At 42.7% G+C, this 17,846-nt stretch overlaps 1 protein-coding gene and 1 long non-coding RNA gene across 3 annotated transcripts in view; one reads left to right on the forward strand and one right to left on the reverse strand.

The window, feature by feature from the left end:
• Positions 1-10,748: 10,748 nt before the first annotated feature.
• LOC140727533 (uncharacterized) lies at positions 10,749-15,695 on the reverse strand. The gene is made up of 2 exons (XR_012098876.1): positions 15,229-15,695; positions 10,749-11,465 (listed from the first exon to the last, which is right to left on the reverse strand). It is a non-coding gene; the product is annotated as an uncharacterized lncRNA (long non-coding RNA).
• erg (ETS transcription factor ERG) overlaps positions 14,837-17,846 on the forward strand; it is a 278,454-nt gene continuing 275,444 nt past the window's right edge. The window contains exon 1 of one of the 2 annotated variants that reach the window (XM_073044969.1): positions 14,837-14,981. The gene's annotated coding sequence lies outside the window, so the exon portion shown is untranslated. The remainder of the gene's footprint in view (positions 14,982-17,846) is intronic. The other variant, XM_073044963.1, reaches the window with a different exon arrangement.

Raw genomic sequence — 17,846 nt, forward strand, 5'->3', positions numbered from 1 at the left:
AGCCCCTTGTGTCCATTTTCAATCCCAGGAAGAGAATTCCAGTGATATCTGCTACCAGGCTACAACAATGGGCACTATTCCTAGGAGCCCACTCTTATGACATAGAGTTCAAAGGTACCAAACTACACAGCAATGCTGATGGCTTCTCACATCTTCCACTGTTGGCAACTGAAGAAGAAAAGTCTTCATACTGAGACCCAGCAGAAGTGTTCCACACTGCATTGGTGGACCAGTTGCTGCTAACAAATTCTTAATACAAACTGGAACAAGGAATGACCCAATAGTGTCAAAAGTCTATGACATCACCAGGCAAGGATAGTCAGCTCATGATAACCCTACATTTCCAGAATTCTCAGTGAGACAAAACCAACTGTCAGTATGTGAAAGAACATTAATGTTTGGATCTTGTGTTGTGGTTCCAACTAAACTGCGCACCAGAGTGTTAGAGAATCTGCATGAAGGACTCCCAGGTACAGTCAAGATGAAGAGTCTTGCCTGGAGATACGTGTGGTGGCCAGGAAGAGATAAGCAGATTGAAGACTTGACCAAAAGCTGTTCAGGATGCCAAAAAGTTCAAAATGCACCCCCACAGCACCATTACACCCATGGGAGTGACCTTCTTCACCGTGGCAAAGAGTACATATTGACTCCATGTTTCTAATTGCTGTGGATGCTCATTCTAAGTGGCCTGAAGTCACTCCAATGAAGTCAACCACCTCAGAAAAGACTGTTTCTGCTCTGAGGACTATCTTTGCCAGAAATGGCTTAACTGAACAAATTGTGAGTGATAATGGATCACAATGCATGTCAGAGGAGTTCGGTATATTCATGAAGAAAAATGGCATCAGACATTTCAAATCATCTCCTCGCCACCCAGCAATGAATGTATTAGCTGAAAAGTTTATCAATACATTCAAGTAGACTGTTAAAATGATAGACAAAGAGGAAATTCCTCTAAGGCGCAAGGTGGACAACTTCCTTTCTGTGTATTGGAACTCTGTCCCTGCGATGAAAAATCAAACACCTGCAATGCTCTTCATGAACAGGAACCTGAGATTTTGCTTTGACCTCCTGAAACCAGATCTATGGAGGGAAGTGCAGAATAAGCAGCTCAACCTGTTGCCAAGTAAATCAGCAAGGAGCTTCAAGATTAAACAGGAAGCCCTAGCGCGTGATTACCAAGAAGACAAGTGGACACCCAATAGGATAGCTACAAGGACTAGACCACTGATGAACACATTGGATGTAGGGGATCAGACATGGAGACATCATGTGGACCAGATACTGGATGTTCAACTGAAGAATACATCTGAGTTGATTGCATTCAACAAGATGGATACATTACAACCACTGGACTTACCTCTCAATGATAATCACGTCACTGACTGCAACGTGATACCGGAAACCAAGAACATTGTCTTTGAGAAGACACCTACCAAACCTGATGCCCCTCCACAGGTCCTGAGGTGCTATCCTGAAAGAAACAGAACACCACCAAAAAAAGACTGAGTCTTTAGTATAGCAAAGTTAGATATGGGTCGTTACTGTGAGATCACGTTTATTTGAATATGGTTTGTGAAAGGGAAGTTGAATGTTTTGTATATTTACAATTTTATATAACATTCATCCAAAGGAGGAGGATGTGTAATATCAGATCTATTTCTTTTAGAGCAATGACTCCCCTTACCACTTCGTATGGACTGATAGCTTACCTATGAATAATTGATCTGTTGTTGCTGCCTGCGTATTGATTCTCATTCGCTCTTGCTCTCTCTCTCTCTCTCTCTCTCTCTCTCCATGTTTTCCATGTTTTCTTGCAGCCTATTGCTATCTTCTCCAAAGTTTTCCATGCCTTCATATAGTGTGTTAGCTGAAAATTTAAAAATTTACTCTACACAAACATATTCAAGTACCAGAAAACTAGTGACCACTGGAGAGCTCTTCTGTCAACCATCTTCCAATCTGAAAAAATAAACACCATCTTGACTGCTCATTCAATTTCTTGTCCACCTTACTGCAGATATTTGTACTTCATGGGTGCTAGTCTGTTAATCAGCCTTTTTATGTGAGAATCTCTCAATTGCCTTCTGAAAAATCCATACAGATGACCTCTACTACACCCTTTGTCAGCCTTCTCTGTTACATTATCAAAATATTTCATCACTGTAGTCAAGTTCTAACTGCCATTGATAAATATGTACTGTACTGTGTTTTCTGTTAATTATACTGTTCAAGGTTCTACTAAGTTTTCTTTCCCTCACTATTGTTTCTTAAGCTATGTCACTAACAATGTTGAAGTGGTGGAGTTCCTGTTTTGCTGGGTGAGCCTGTACAGAACTTTATGAACAGGGGTGTCATATTTGCTATCTTCTAATCATCTGGTACCTGCCCTGTATCTACCCTGGTGGTGGGAAGGGCATGTGCATCACAGTTGCATGGACTATATACTAGATGTGCTGTATCTAGCAAGGACTGGATTATTACATGTCCTTTTGCAAAATCCACTCCTGCTTCCCTCAGCAATGAAGGGTGCAACGAATCCAGACCAGGTAGAATTTAGAACATGGAACAAAGAACAGTACAGGTGCTTCAGCCCATATTGATGTGTTTTTAATTAATCTAACCCTTTGCTCCCACATAGCCCTCCATTTTTTTTCATTCATTTGCCTATCTAACAGTCTCTTAAATTTCATATTGCATCCACCGCTACCACGATCCCTGGCAATGCATTTCCATGCCTGCACCACTCTCCATGTAACATACTTACCTCTGACATGCCCCTTATACTTCCCTCCAATCATTTTAAAATTATGCTGTCTTGTACTGCCAATTCCGCCCCGGGAAAAAAGACACTGGCTCTCTGCTCTATCTGTGCCTCTTATCATCTTGTATACTTCTATCAAGTCATCTCTCATCTTCAATCCAAAATGAAGAGTGCTAGCTCTCTCAGCCTCATTGCATAAGGCATGCTCTGGAATCCAGTCAGAATCCTGGTGAATCTAAAGCTTCCACATCCTTCCTATAATGGGGCAACCAGAACTGATTACAATACTGGAAGTGTGATGCAACCAGAGTTTTATAGATCTGTAACATTACCTCGTGGGTCTTGGCCAATGAAGGCCAACACAGCGTATGCCATCTTAACCACCCTATCAATTTGTGCAGCAACTTTGAAGAAGCTTTGGTGGTGGACCCCAAGACCCTAAGATCCCTCTGTTCCACACTAAGAATCCTGCCGGTAACTTTGTACATTATCTTCACATTCAATTTTCCAAAGCATATCACTTACATATTCCAAATTGAACTCCATCTGCCACTTCTCAGCCCAGCCCATCATCCTATTGATGCCCCTTTGTGACCTATGGCAACCTTCTACTCTATTTACAACACTACCAACTTTCATCTCATCATTAAATTTAATCCACCTTCTACTTCCTACTTTCTATTTATGAAAATCACAATGAGCAGGCATCCCGGAACAGATTCCTACAGACCACCACTGGTCACTGACCTCCAGGCAGAAAATGCTCCATCTTCAACCACTTTCTGCCTTCTATGGGCAAGCTAATTCTGAATCCATGCAGCCAAGTCTCCCTGGATCCCATGAATTCTGTTTTGACTTGGCTTACTTTAAGTAGTTTGTGTTCATTTTTTAAGTCAGTTTTCATTTTTCACCAAGCCATAATCCCTACTACCACATCTTCCATGAAGATTGTAACAACAAGTTCCTCCTTAGTAAATATGCCAGTTATGCTCTCGTCCAAACTATGTTTGATATTATTTTTTATTGGGTGGCAGGATGGATATACATTTCGATCGAACGAGATGCCAGGCTCCCCTTCCCTTTGCTAGCCTGCAGGTCACCCATGGGCAAGGTGTAGCCCCTGCTTTGCCACTTGATCAGGGTCACGTGAAGACATGGGAGCAGATGGTGGATGGTTGTATGAGGAGCTGGTGCATCCTGGTTATGCAACCACTGACACCAAGTAGTCACTGTTTGAAGAGTATTGATAATGGCTAGGATCACCCATCCTATAAAGATGCCACCCAGAAGTAGTCAATGGCAAACCACTTTTGCAGAAAAATTTGCCAAGAATAATCATAGTCACGGGACCATAATCGCCCATGTCATATGACATGGCACATGATGATGATGACAATCCCTAATCAACCACTTTTCTTACTATGCGCTTACTACTTACATGATATTGATCACTTCTGGCCCTTTCCCTCCTCTGTATAACCTCTGCTTCAACTACGCTCCTACCCAGATACACCCTGTGGAAGGTAATCTGCATTCTCTACATGATGTTGTTTACCCCAGTGGTCTCCAACCACCGGGCCGCCAAGTATGTGCAACTGGGCCGTGAGGAAACGATATGATTTGGCGATATGAAACGATATGAGTCAGCTGCACCTTTCCTCATTCCCTGTCACACCCGCTGTTGAACTTGAACCAACATGAGGTCATCAGTCACCTAAACGCAGTGATACCCTTGCGCCAGGGATCACTGGTTGGTCTTGGGTAACCGGCCACCTCGCGCAGCCGGCGAGAAGTGCCTTTGCTACCGGCCTGGAGCGCGGACAGATGGGCGCCACCTCTGAACCTGTTTTGCACACCGAATGTTCGTGGGGAACCCGGTGCTAAAATAGTCGCAGTCGACCTAATTCGGACTCAGGGTTTCATAAGTAGCAGAGCAGCTACCTCGCTGCGATCTACTGAAGGTCATCCCTTGAGCCAAACTTTTGCCAATAGGTTCTACCTACCTATACATGCCCTGTCACACTCCTTGCTCGGTCGGTCGCTTTCTCCAGACTGCAACTGGCCCTTACCTTGTCCTCTCACACCACCCATGACCAGCCGCACCTGGCCAAGGCAGCAGGCGGGCGGGAGGCTGGAGTTCGGTCCCGGAGGCTGTCTAATGAGGCAAGGAAACCCTCAAAACTGCTTCGGCATCTTGAGTCCAAGCACTCTGCACTTAAAGACAAACCCGTTGAGTTTTTTGAGCGGAAAAAACATGAGCAAGCGGGACAGAAGCAAGTGCTGATTGCCACTGAAACTAAATTGTGGAATAGACTGGACATAAGGAACCTCCTTCGAGTATCGCTGTACAGTATTGCGGTCATGATTAACACCCCACCCCACCCCCCACTTACTGTCAACTATTGTAATTATTTGATGTATTGCACTGCTCTGAATGAGCTTGTACACCACCTCACAGCTTTGTCTGCATACTTTTTGCACTACTGATTTATTTTTAAAAAATATTTCTTATTGTAACTTATATTTTTTATGTATTGCAATTAACTGCGCTGCAAAACAACAATTTTCATGACATATGTACTGTAGGTATTAATAAACCTGTCTTATTCTGATTATTATGTTTGCGATCTTACTTTTTAACTTCCTCTCTAGCTTCTGAGAGTTGTGTTTAGCAGCAGCAATATAGTGCAAAACATAAAAAATATAAATTGCAATAATATAGAGCCAACACAAAATTTACATTGATAGCTGTTGAAATCACCAGGATGATTGTATTACCATTGCTACAAGCTTTTCTTACATTTTTGTTAGTTCTCTCTGTAACATTATTATTTATCTATCTATTTATTTGGACAGCATAGATACATACATCAGGATGCTCTCTATCAATTACAGCTCGGTATTTAACACAATCATTCACTCTAAATTAATCAGTAAACTCCAAGACCTGGGCCTCAATACCCCCTTGTACAATTGGATCCTGGATTTCCTCACTTGTAGACCCCAGTCAGTTCGGATTGGCAAAAATACCTCCTCCACAATCTCCATCAGCACAGGAACACCACAGGGCTGTGTACTCAGCCCCCTGTCCTACTCACTTTACACTTGCAGTATGACTGTGTGGCTAAGTACAACTCCAACACCATGTACAAGTTTGGTGATGACTGTTGGTGAGCTGTATCAAAAGAGATGATGATTCAGCATACAGGAGGGATTTGAAAATCTGGCTGAGTGGTTTAAAAATACAAACCTGTCAATCAATGACAATAAGACCAAGGAATTGATAGTAAACTTCAGGAGAGGGAAACCAGAGGTCTATGAGCTAGTAATCATCGAAGTACCAGAGGTGGAGAGGGTCAGTAACTTTAAATTCCTCCATGTCACTATCTCAGAGGACCTATCCTGGACCCATCTTATAAATATAATTATGAAGAAAGCACGACAGTGCCTCTACTTCCCTAGGAGACTGCGGAGATTCAGCATGTGATCAAAAACCATGGCAAAAGTCTGTAGATGTGTGGTGGAAAGTGTGCTGACTGGCTGTGTTATGGCCTGGTATGGGAAGACCAATGCCTTTGAGTGGAAACCCTACAAAAGATAGTGGGTTCACCACAGGTAAAACCCTCACAACCACTGAGCACAACTACGTGAAACATTGCTGTAGAAAAGCAGCATCCATCATCAAAGATCCTCACCACCCAGGCTGTGCTGTTTTCTTGTTGCTGCCATCAGGTAGAAGGTACAGGAACCTCAGGACACGCACCACCAGGTTCAAGAGCAATTACTACCCCTCAACCATTGGGCTCTTGAACAAAAGGGAACAACTACACTCATTTAAGGACTTTTATCTTTTTATTTCATGTTTTCTATTTATTTATTATTTTCATTTGCACAGTTTGTTTACAGTTTCTGGTGTTGACAGTTTACAGATCCTGTTTACCGCTACTGTTCTATAGATTTGCTAAGTATGCCCAAACAAAAAAGAATCTCTGGGTTGTAGCTGATGACACGTATGTACTCTGATAATAAATTTTACTTTGTACTTTGTATTTATTTAGTTATTGATTGAGATACAAAACGGAATACGCCCTTCCGGCAATCCCCTGATTTAGTCCGCGCCTAATCACAGGACAATTTACAAAGACCAATTAACCTACCAACTGGGACATCTTTGACCTGTGGGAGGAAACCCACAAAATCATAGGGAAAATGTACAAACACCTTGCAGGCAGTGGCTCCTGCTCTTCAGGGACATGTAAACCTGTCCAGCCAATATACGGTCTTACATCTCAATATTCCTCTGTTCTCCATGCTGATTCTGCTCAGTTCTTTAGGGCTGGAATCAGTCTGCACTATTGCCATTATGTCATTCTTTACAATCGGAGCTGCCACCAGTCTTTTCCCATTTTCTTTGGGCTTTCTAAATCTCAAGTGCTCTCGAATACTTAATCCCCAATCTTCCAAATCTGTTTCTTAATTAGTTTTTGGTCAAACCCATCTATCTCTATTGGTAATTCCACTGGTTAGTTATAACTGCCTTAAGTGTTCATATACAAGACCTTTAGATCTCACTTTTTAACTATTTCATCTTCTAATTCTAGTTCTAATGCTCTGTTGATATGAAAGTCTATCTGTATGATTCAAATGTTACCACTTATCCAAGAAGCTTCTTTGATCTCTGGCCATCTATTTTCCCTTTAAATCACCTTACCCTGACTTGAAGTTACCACAACTCTGTCCATCATCCTTTATTAACCTGAAGCCCCTTTCACAGACTACTTGGGCCTGAGACTGTGAATCGAATGTGTGACTCTATTAACTTTGTCAGAGTGCAGGGAAATGGAGTGGAAGCATATCTTCTTGGGGCTGTCTAAAAGGCAGAGAATCTCTTAAAAGTCTTTATATTTTACCTATGACTTACCTCAATCACTTGAAAACAACCTTATTTTAAAAAGAAACTATTAATGGCACTAAGCTTTTCATGTCTAAGACAAGAGATTCTGCAGATGCTGGAAATCCAGAGCAACACACATGCAAAATGCTGGTGGAACTCAGCAGGTCAGGCAGCATCTATGGAGGGGGACAGCTTTGAACATTCAGGCAGAGGTCCTTCATCGGGACTGGTGTGGAATGGGGAAGAAGCCATTGTAGTCCTGGTGAATGGTCTCAGTCCGAAATGTGGACTGACCTGTTGAGTTCCTCCAGCATTTTGTGTGTATTGCTCTTCCTGTCTAATGATTTCCTGAACCACAAGCATTTGAGGTGCAAGGCACCCATTCCCTACTTTGTTCTATATTGCCACACCTACTAACTCCCTGACTTTGTGTTTATTTACTGTAATGAAATGGCTGTTGGTGATGGATAACTAGGTAGAGGACACTGGCCTGACAAACTCTTGCCACAATGTCTACAGGCTGGGGGCGATTGACCTTCAGCAGCCACAATCATCTTCCTCTGTGTTAGGTTTTTTTCCCCCTAGGTGGGGTATTTTCTTTTTGAATCCCAGTGGTTTGCATTTTCCTCAATCTCCTTGCCGTTGGCTTAATGTCAGGAGCAGCCACTCTGGTCTCTTGTGGATTTCAGCTCTTTTGTCCATAACCAGACCGAGGCTGTAATAAGCTCTGGAGCCAAGTGACTCCGACAAAACTCACACAGAGACTGGTCTCAATCCCCTTGGACTCCGTCCAACCGATCTATCTGGACCCTCTCCGGACCGTTCTTTAATACTTCCATTTTAAACCGTCCTCCACGTTAGAACTGTGAACACGGAACACTGCACAGAAAACAGCGTGGGAGCACATTTAACGGATAAGCAAGCGCAGGTTCGCCCCCAAGAAAACGTTGGTACAGCTTGAACGTGAAGGCGGGACCCTCGCTGGAGGGCGCTGCGGGGCTGCCGGTAAAATTCTAGTCTCCCAACTTCTCTGCCGCTTTAAGGAACACTGTTGTTAGAATATCTTGGAGAATATTTTGAAATGATCAAATTATACTTTTTAACAAAAGGCTAGACCTTTCCTTTGGGGGGGACGGGGGGACGAATGCCTCCATTTTTCATCCGTCATTGAGAGAGTTGACTTTGTACCTCGCCATCCTGTGAAATGTGAGCTTTGCACTTCTCGGAGCGGTTACACTGCACAGTAAGTGTTCCCAGCCTGGCCGAATGGCTTCCAGATTTGGACAGAATCTCCCCTGTCTAGACTCTACGTTGCGAGTTTTTTTCCCCCCCCTTCTCTCCTGCAGCACGAACTGGAAAATAAAATGCCAAAAGTAAAAAAAAAACTGCCTACCCTTCAAGATTTCATAAAGATGTGCGACAGATCCGCGCTGTCGCGACGTTGCTGCCCAAGAGCTTTGCAAAGTACGTGTCGTCTGATTATCTGGCACATAATGCGTTTCCATCCAATCCCTCGCCTGGTACACAAAGATAATTCTTGTAGAGGACGAAATATTAAAAGTGGCTGTATTCAGTTTCAGCCTGAACACAAAAGGAGTATTGTATTTATAAATTAAAATATTAAAACATCTTTTTCTTAAAAATTCCTCCATAAATTTTAGAGAAAGTTGAAACGATTTCTCATTTTGATAAAGATCACTCACTATTTTGGCCAAAGAAAAGATTGTTCTGGATGTGAATTGATTGGATCTTGAATGAGGAATAACACACTTTGGGTGCCTCAAACGTTGATGGTGAATGAGAGGTGATCTTTTTCCAGATAATTTCAACAACGACTCCATTCTAACAACTTCGAATAATTATTTGGCTAATTCACATAATCAGTAACATTCCGCCGGACTGAATTATTGCCTTTAACTCTTTGCTGTCCTTAACGTCCTTCGCAGCTGTAAGGAGCCTACTCTGTTCAGTATTCTAAGCATCTGCAAAAATACCGTCCTTAAGTTCTTTGTGTTGAATATTACAAAGAGTTAAGCCATATTAGAAAACAGACACAAGTTTCACAAGAAGAGTCATCATCCCAATACACACGTGTAGAATATGCATCATGCGTCACACGCATTTATAAACAAACCGCAAAATGATGCTACTTACTCGCAAAATATATATTAAAATACCACACGAACGCACATAAAACCCACAAGCATGGGCAAACATACAACATAGTTACTTAAGCCCATCACTCCTACTGGGGGATAGGCCGCCGACTGCAGCTCGCCGGAGTCCCCTGTCCTGGGCAGTCTTTTAAGTGTCCCCAGGTGTAACCCATCTTCTTGGCGTGTCTCTCCTCTCCCAGGAAGGAGGCATTTGAAGCTCCTGCTGATGTTTCTGTAGCTCTGGGTGTTTACAGGATGGGGGTGCTAGTCCTGTCCCCACCCTTCTACTTTCGGAGCTGGTCTTGGGACCGTCCATGGCGGAGTTAATATGCATATAATATGCATAAAGTGTAAAGAAATACAGATTTGTAGTTATATAATTAGTGTTCCAAAGTGTCTCACAGGCAAGTTAATTTATTTTTTGAATGTGCTCTGTTGCGGGATGCACAGTAGCCAATGCGCCTTTAGCAAATTTCCCCAAACAATGAGATAATGACCAAATATATTGCTTCTGGTAATGCTGGTTTTAGGAAGAAATATTGGCAGTGAATAAGGAGGGGCTGCCTTCTGCAAAATTAAGTCAAATCGATGCCAGCGTCTGGGTCGCCAAGTGACGTCTCGACGGAAAGTGATCGCCAACAATTAGAATACTCCCTCAGCCTGCTTTCCCATATTGGTCTCATTAGACACCTCAGAACCTACAAAACCGGAGTCACGCTGGATTCTGGAGAAGTGCCTAAGCAGGACATTCCTTAGTATTAAGACAGATATGTACTGAGTTAGCAGATTTTGCAGTAATCAAAATGGATTCAACATGGATTATATTCCACATTAGCACCGTTTAAATATCAGAATTGATTCTAAAGGAACTGGCTCATAATTGCTCAATATAACTACTCCTCTGCATAAACTTACGTGCAAACTGTGTGCAGTAGATGTAATTTGATTTATTACGAAATATGACCGTGTATGAAGCCACAAAACATGCAGACACAGAACACACGATAAATATTAAAAGTGGTCACAAATTTAGATATATGCACGTTGGATGAATGTAATTCCTTGTGAGCTCAATATCTTAGCGGAATAACAAAATCCATATATTCACTGGCATGCACAAAGAAAGAGGGATAGGATCTTACCCAATAAACATGTTAAACGGAGTAAACGTCAACCACCATTTATAGTGGAGGTTGATAGGTTCTTGATTAGGAAGGGCGTCAAAGGTTGCGGGGAGAAGGCTGGAGAATGGGCTTGAGGGGGATAATAAATAAGCCACAATGGAACGGCGAAGCAGACTCGATGGGCCGAATGGTCTTATGGCACGTGTATAATATATTTCATGGGGTCTGTCCAAACTAATCATATATTACTATGCACCGCCTCTATATTTCTCAGGATGCATCAATATGCAATCAGATGCATCAGGATACAGTTAATTTGAGATCATTCTTGCCTCTACGGCGCGGACGACGATTTAAATCCCTTCAAAGGGTTATGGACAATGGAAACGGCCCTTGGCCCTCAGAGGCTGTTGGTCCCACTGCTGAGACTTGCCCACGATGTAGGCTGAGGCTCCAAAGTTGCACCACCAGAGGCGCGCCTTTTCCGGTTCTGGCGTCCCAGGTAGAATGTAAAACGTCCGGGGCTACTGTTGTGAAGAAAAGCGTGAGAATTTCCTCCGGTATCCTGTTTAATACACATCCTTCAATCGCGTCCCTGATTAACACTTATCCATCAGACTCCGCCCTGGTTAGTACTTATCATACAAGCGCCATCCTGGTTAACACTTATCCATTGGGCAGCTCCCTGGTTAACACTTATCCTTTGCGCACCTCCCTGGTTAACACTTATCCTTTGGGCACCTCCCTGGTTAACACTTATCCTTTGCGCACCTCCCTGGTTAACACTTGTCCTTTGCGCACCTCCCTGGTTAACACTTGTCCTTTGGGCACCTCCCTGGTTAACACCTCTCCTTCAAACTCGATTACTTAAAGTAGGTAAAACGTAAACAGAAGAGATTCTGCAGATGCTGAATTACACAAAAAACAACACGCCGAACGAACTCGGCAGGTCAGGCAGCATCTATGGAGGGAAATCAGCAGTCAACTTTCGGGCCGAGACCCTTGATACTTGTTTATCATCATAGCTAAATTTGAGGGAGTCTGCGCAAAAGTTGGTGCCTTATTCAGGAAGATCAGGCTCAGGAACAATTACCCCACGACCATCAATCTCCTGACCCATCGTGGATAACTTCACCCACATCAACTTTGAACTGATTCCACAACCTTTGGACTCACTTTCAAGGACTGTCATTTCCTTATTTATTTCATTTGGACAGTTTGCCTTCTATTTGTACATTGACTGTTGTCAGTCTTTATGAGTAGTTTTCCATTGAATCTACTGTATTTCTTTGTTTTCCTGCGAATGCCCGCAAGAACATAAATCTCAAGGTAGTATATGGCGATCATGAATACTTTGATAATAAATTTACTTTGAACTTTGAATATTTCCTTCATTACAACTGTGGCTACACTTTCAATGACTTCAATCATTAGTTGTAAAACCTTTTGGAACGTGTTGAAAATAAGAAACGGTTACAATTAATTTTGTTTTCTGTTACATAAAATGCTGATTATTTCAGGAAATAAATATTTAATATAATCACCCCTATCATTTGGCTAAAGCTCTTGTTTATATTTTTCCCGCTGTTTCAGAAATTCTGGCTTCAGTTTTTACTGTGGGCAGCGCCACGGGAATGCTGCGCTGTCAGAAGTGTCCCAGATGTGAAGTTAAATCAAGGCGCAAACTGATTCCGTGACAAAATTCCAAGAAGGACAGGAGAATTCTCCCAATAGCCCAGCTAATATTTATCCTTCAGCCATCCTCACTAAAAACAAATGATCTTATCGTTGTCTCATTGATGTTTATGGAATTTCCTGTGCCAAACTGGCAGTAGTGTTCCCTACGGTAATTGCATTTCAAAGGGCGTTTAACGGCGCTGTGGGACGTCCTGAAAGGCGCTATATAAATGCAAGTTTTATTTTAGAAAGCGACAGTGAAAATAACAGTTTGCATATAAAGTTCAGATGCTGAACTTTTGCGAACTGCAACGGCACGGCGGGGGTGTGTGTGTGTGTGTGTGTGTGTGTGTGTGTGTGTGTGTGTGTGTGTGTGTGTGTGTGTGTGTGTGTGTGTGTGTGTGTGTGTGTGTGTGTGTGTGTGTGTGTGTGTGTGTGTGTGTGAGAGAGAGAGAGAGAGAGAGAGAGAGAGAGTATATGGTGGGGGCACAGATTTTTAAATTCTTTTGGACATATTTTCACTTGATATTTCTGCAATGCTGATGTAGAGTCGCGAGCATACACTGAAACACGAACTGGGATCAGGATTATAAAAAGGGTCCCCGAATGTAGTCAGTTTTCGAAGTCATCGTGTTGCGGTGATTCCCAGTTAAAAATAACTACAATCTGTAACACCAACCGTCCATTCTCCGTTTACTGTGAAGCTGGCTGAAAGTACACATGCGGGCCTGAATCATTTCGATACATCTAACATCTAATAAATCTACAAAAGTACTCATCACTATTACGGCTGTAGCATTGTTGGTATCTGAGGTCGTGCAAGTGCCGCCCGGTAGATACCAACCTGCAGTGTCCGAAGAAAAGGAAGAGGGAGGGTGGTGGTGATTGAATTCAGATTAAAAGTTATTTTTTAAGTGCAATGACGAGTCTGGGTTGCACGAAACTGATCACCTTGTTTAGTTTCTAGACTGACTCATGATTTGGGTTAGTTCAAGAAACAGGAAGCCGAGATCTTGGGGTAGTGTGTGTGTGTGTGTGTGTGTGTGTGTGTGTGTGTGTGTGTGTGTGTGTGTGTGTGTGTGTGTGTGTGTGTGTGTGTGTGTGTGTGTGTGTGTGTGTGTTAGACGCGGGTTTCGTGTGGAGATGTTATCGGTGGGGTGATGAAGGTAGCATTTGTGTGCGCACATGCATGTGTGTGTGTGTGTGTGTGTATATGATGGTAAGCTAGTGCAGGTGATGTGTAAGGCTGTGTGTGTGAGAGAGAGGGAGAGAGAGAGAGAGAGAGAGAGAGAGAGAGAGACAGAGAGAGAGAGAGAGAGAGAGAGAGACAGAGAGGTGTGGTTTGCTAGGTGTTACGGATGGGAGGGTGTTAGTGAGAAAAACGACCCAGTTCATTCATATACCAGCCGCGTCTGACCCAGTCTTGGGGGTCGGCGTGCTTCTTAAAAAAAGCTTAATTTTTTTTCTGTAAGGAATATTTTTGGCAGACTTCAGGAATGTCTGGGAGCTCAGGGAATGGGGCATGCGCGTGGTCTAATGTTCTGAAAAAAAGAGAAAGTTATAGACTAAACCGCAGAAATGTAAACACGTCTGTTGAAAAAAAAGAGAAAAAGAGGCGCTGAACACACAGGTACCACAATCAGACTTCTGTATGCAGGAACCCCAGAGCGCCCAGTAAAACAGAACAGTTGTGGGCTTATTGTACAATTAACAAATATTGCTAACATCTGTTTACCGAGATGTAAAGATTTCATTAAAACAAGCTCTGCTCAGAACCACAGTCAATTTCCAATGCAGCCAGATGATTTTCTGCTGTTTATGTTTACCGCCCTTTAACCGACATTTTCTTACTCCATCTCCCCTTTCCTTTATCCCATTTTTTTCTTCCATTTGTTTGTTTTCCTGTGAATTCACATCCGATTCTTACTCATTTGTGGTTTTTCGGTTTCACTGTTTTGCTAACGAATCACTCATTCCTACTGCACATCTTTCCTGCCCACTCTCCCCTGCGTTCGCTTTTTGTGGGATTATACCCTGTCCCCCTCTAGATTCTAGTTTTCCCCTCTCTCCGCATTTCTCTTATCGACTTGCTGACTGACACTGTCTTCCTTTGCCTCTACTTTCCCGTCGAAATCCTCTTCTCTCTTTTCCTGTCTAACGTCCTCTCGCTCGCTCACACTCTCTCCTCCCCTCCCTCCTGCTTTTTTTTTGTCTGGCCGTGCTGTAAAGTGTATGGGGAGTCTGGGCACTCTCACTGATCCGTGATTGGAGATTTCAGTGAAACAAGGAATTCCATTCACCGAGTCTCCCATTCACAGCACTCAGACCCGAAGCAGCGCCTCCGATACCCGACTGCTGCAGACACTGTAAGTACGCACCCTTCACCGCTGACCCAGCTCACAGCTGCCTGGGTCCTATCATTTTGCAGCGTATAAATATATATATATAAGAAATAAATCTGTATTTATTACAAAATGGGCTCCACTCGATCAGCAACTGTTCATTTTTTTTGCAAGTTGCATTAAACGATACTTTTGAACCGTGTCTCGCTTTACAGCGAATGCGCGAAAGTTATATAAAAAAAAGATTTTCCAGATGTTGAGAGATATTTACCTCCGTTTGTTTGTCCGTAAAAGCGAAAGTATCGGCGCTGTAGTGACGTGATATCCTGACTGGAGTCTCGAAGTAATTTTCTTAGCAGAAACAACAGCAAATAAAGTTTGTGTTTATGGTTGGAGCTGAATAGCGGGCGAGTTCAGAGCAGGCGGAGAGACGCGGGTTCGATTCCGCTCCCTCCATCCTTTCGGATATTTTCTTTCCTGCCGAGTTAGCTGCAGTGTCGCATATTTGCCTAAAAGAATCGTTCGAGATATTGAACTGGAGACGGGGGACAAAATCTGGGAACTGCTCGCGCATTTTCCCGTGCAGCCGTTTATTTCATATCCCCTTTCGCAACTTGGCATTTCTCCTGGTTTCCACTTCCCTCTTTCAGACTCACACACCTTCATAGTTATTCCCTTCCGACCTATTGCCAGACACCCTCCCGCCCTTCCTCCCTCTCTAAGTGTGTGCAAACTTGTTTCCACGCTAAGAATGAATATAACACCCCCACCCTCACCTCTACTCTGAACAATATCTGACACGTGCTGAAAAAGTCATTCTGTCTTAGTCTGAGGATCACATTTAGAAAGATAAAAGCCAAAGTTAATCCTTCTTGTGAAGAGTGGCGAACAGGGACCGTCATTTTGGTTTGCGAATGTCGTTTTTGTTGCATTGTCCCGTTACTTTTAGGACAATAATTTCAAAATTTAATTTCGAGTAAATGCCGAGTTCCTAGAGGGTTTCGGGGTTGAATTCAGTGCGAGATTATGTTGACTGAAGTTATATTTCATTTATTGGGCTCGCATCCGACCGTTACTCGCCTCGAGAGCGCACACCAAATGAACAATGTCAAACATCCTTCCTTTTATTAATTCCACATTTCGCCCTTCGTGAGGGAAAAGTGTACGCGAAAGAGTAATGAGCTGGGCCCGGTACTGGATCTGAATGCATTTAAAAACCGTTAGGAACAAAGCGAGGAGGGTAAGGAGTGGAAGAACACGAAGCTAGGAAGACTAAACTCGCCGGTGTCGCGAGTGTCCGGCCGAGTGAAAGTGGCCGGAGACATCCATTCAGCGAGTTTCTGAGAAACTGAAGCGCATATCTAGGACCGGCTGCTTCAGTTCTTCCTTACACTTTAGCCCGGAGACGACAAATTAAACCATACCGTAAATCTTCTATTATAGGTAGTAAAAACTAATTTTAGATTTCCTGTCCATTGCAGCCACTCGTCTGATTGCTACCAGTTGCAAGAATGCCCCAAACGGCTTAAAAGGGCAATACCTATGGGCGTTTTAATTCCGTTCAGATTTTATTTTTTGGAGCCCAATTGTCAGACATAAATCCCTTTCTCACCTGTTTTGCAAAACCAGTGAGAGGCAGAATTATTAATAGGACTTAATTACTATTTGTGGATGATGATGGATGCTATCATCCTGCGGTGAAGTTTACAAATAGCATTTATACCTACAGCGCGAGTGATGGCGTCTGTGTAGATCAGACCCAGGATTTCGATAGTGAGGGGCTTTTCGGAGTTCCTTTGGAAGATTAAGTATAGATTGATTATGAAAGATCTTCGTTTTTTGTTAATTTTGTTTTATTTTGCTAGCTAAGAAAACCACCTAAGTTTTGGATGTATGTTTTTAATATCGATCTTTGATTTATTAGTCATACCCTACGTTGAAAATAAATGGACAGTTTCAGATGAATACTATTGCATTTTCGTTCATTTATTTTTAGTGTGTTGGAATATTTGAAACTTTTATCTAATCGATGTCATATGAGATTTTTTAAAAATAGGTTGCCGAACAACAGGAAAAAAAGTGCAAGCTGCACTGAGGGAGAAACTTTGAGTGAACTTTTTTCACAACAATTTATAATTGCGAAAATTTGGCTTTATATTGGATATTCCAACGTGCAAGACTATAATCGATTTTTAAAAAACTGACGCTGAGCCCAAAAAGCGGATATTTGGACTGTGACTAAAACTTTGGTTGAAGTGGTATTAGAGAAAGATGCGACTCTGAAAAAAAAGGATTTTTCTCGGTTTTGTTCCAAGATGCGTTGATGCACAATTGCTCGTGGTGGGAGAAATAAACTGGGAATTTCCCAAACAGCGGGGAAGAGAGGAAAACTGAGTTCTCAGATGTTAGAAGTTTGGAGGCCGTTATAGAGTTGTAAAGTGGTGAGTCTATGGTAAACTTCAACCGCAGAGATGAGAATTAGGAGTATCAATGAACTGGGAGCCAAGAATGCAGCGTGTTGTTAATACCTTTTATTGACAAGTGTTTGTGGAGACTAGGATACAGTATATTGATTTATTGATGACGTTGGAATGGTGTAATCTGCAATTCCGTCGGGCAGCCAGATTGGAGCTACCGCATTGCATCCGAAACCCATTAAGGACCGTGTGCTTTCTCTATGACCCATCACCTCAGGGACTAGTGAACTGGTACTCCAGTAAATCCAGGTGAATTCCATTGAGATTGCGTGATTGTATGGCAAAGGAATTCCAATATTCAAAAGCCAGAGACTCACGAGAGTGCTGGTGACCTGGGCAACATACTGGGCCCTAAGGAGGAAACACCTCCTGAGATATCTGGTAATGCTACACACTACGAGAATTTTAAATC

This window comes from Hemitrygon akajei, chromosome 5, assembly GCF_048418815.1.
Source record: "Hemitrygon akajei chromosome 5, sHemAka1.3, whole genome shotgun sequence".
In the NCBI taxonomy this organism is placed as follows: domain Eukaryota; kingdom Metazoa; phylum Chordata; class Chondrichthyes; order Myliobatiformes; family Dasyatidae; genus Hemitrygon; species Hemitrygon akajei.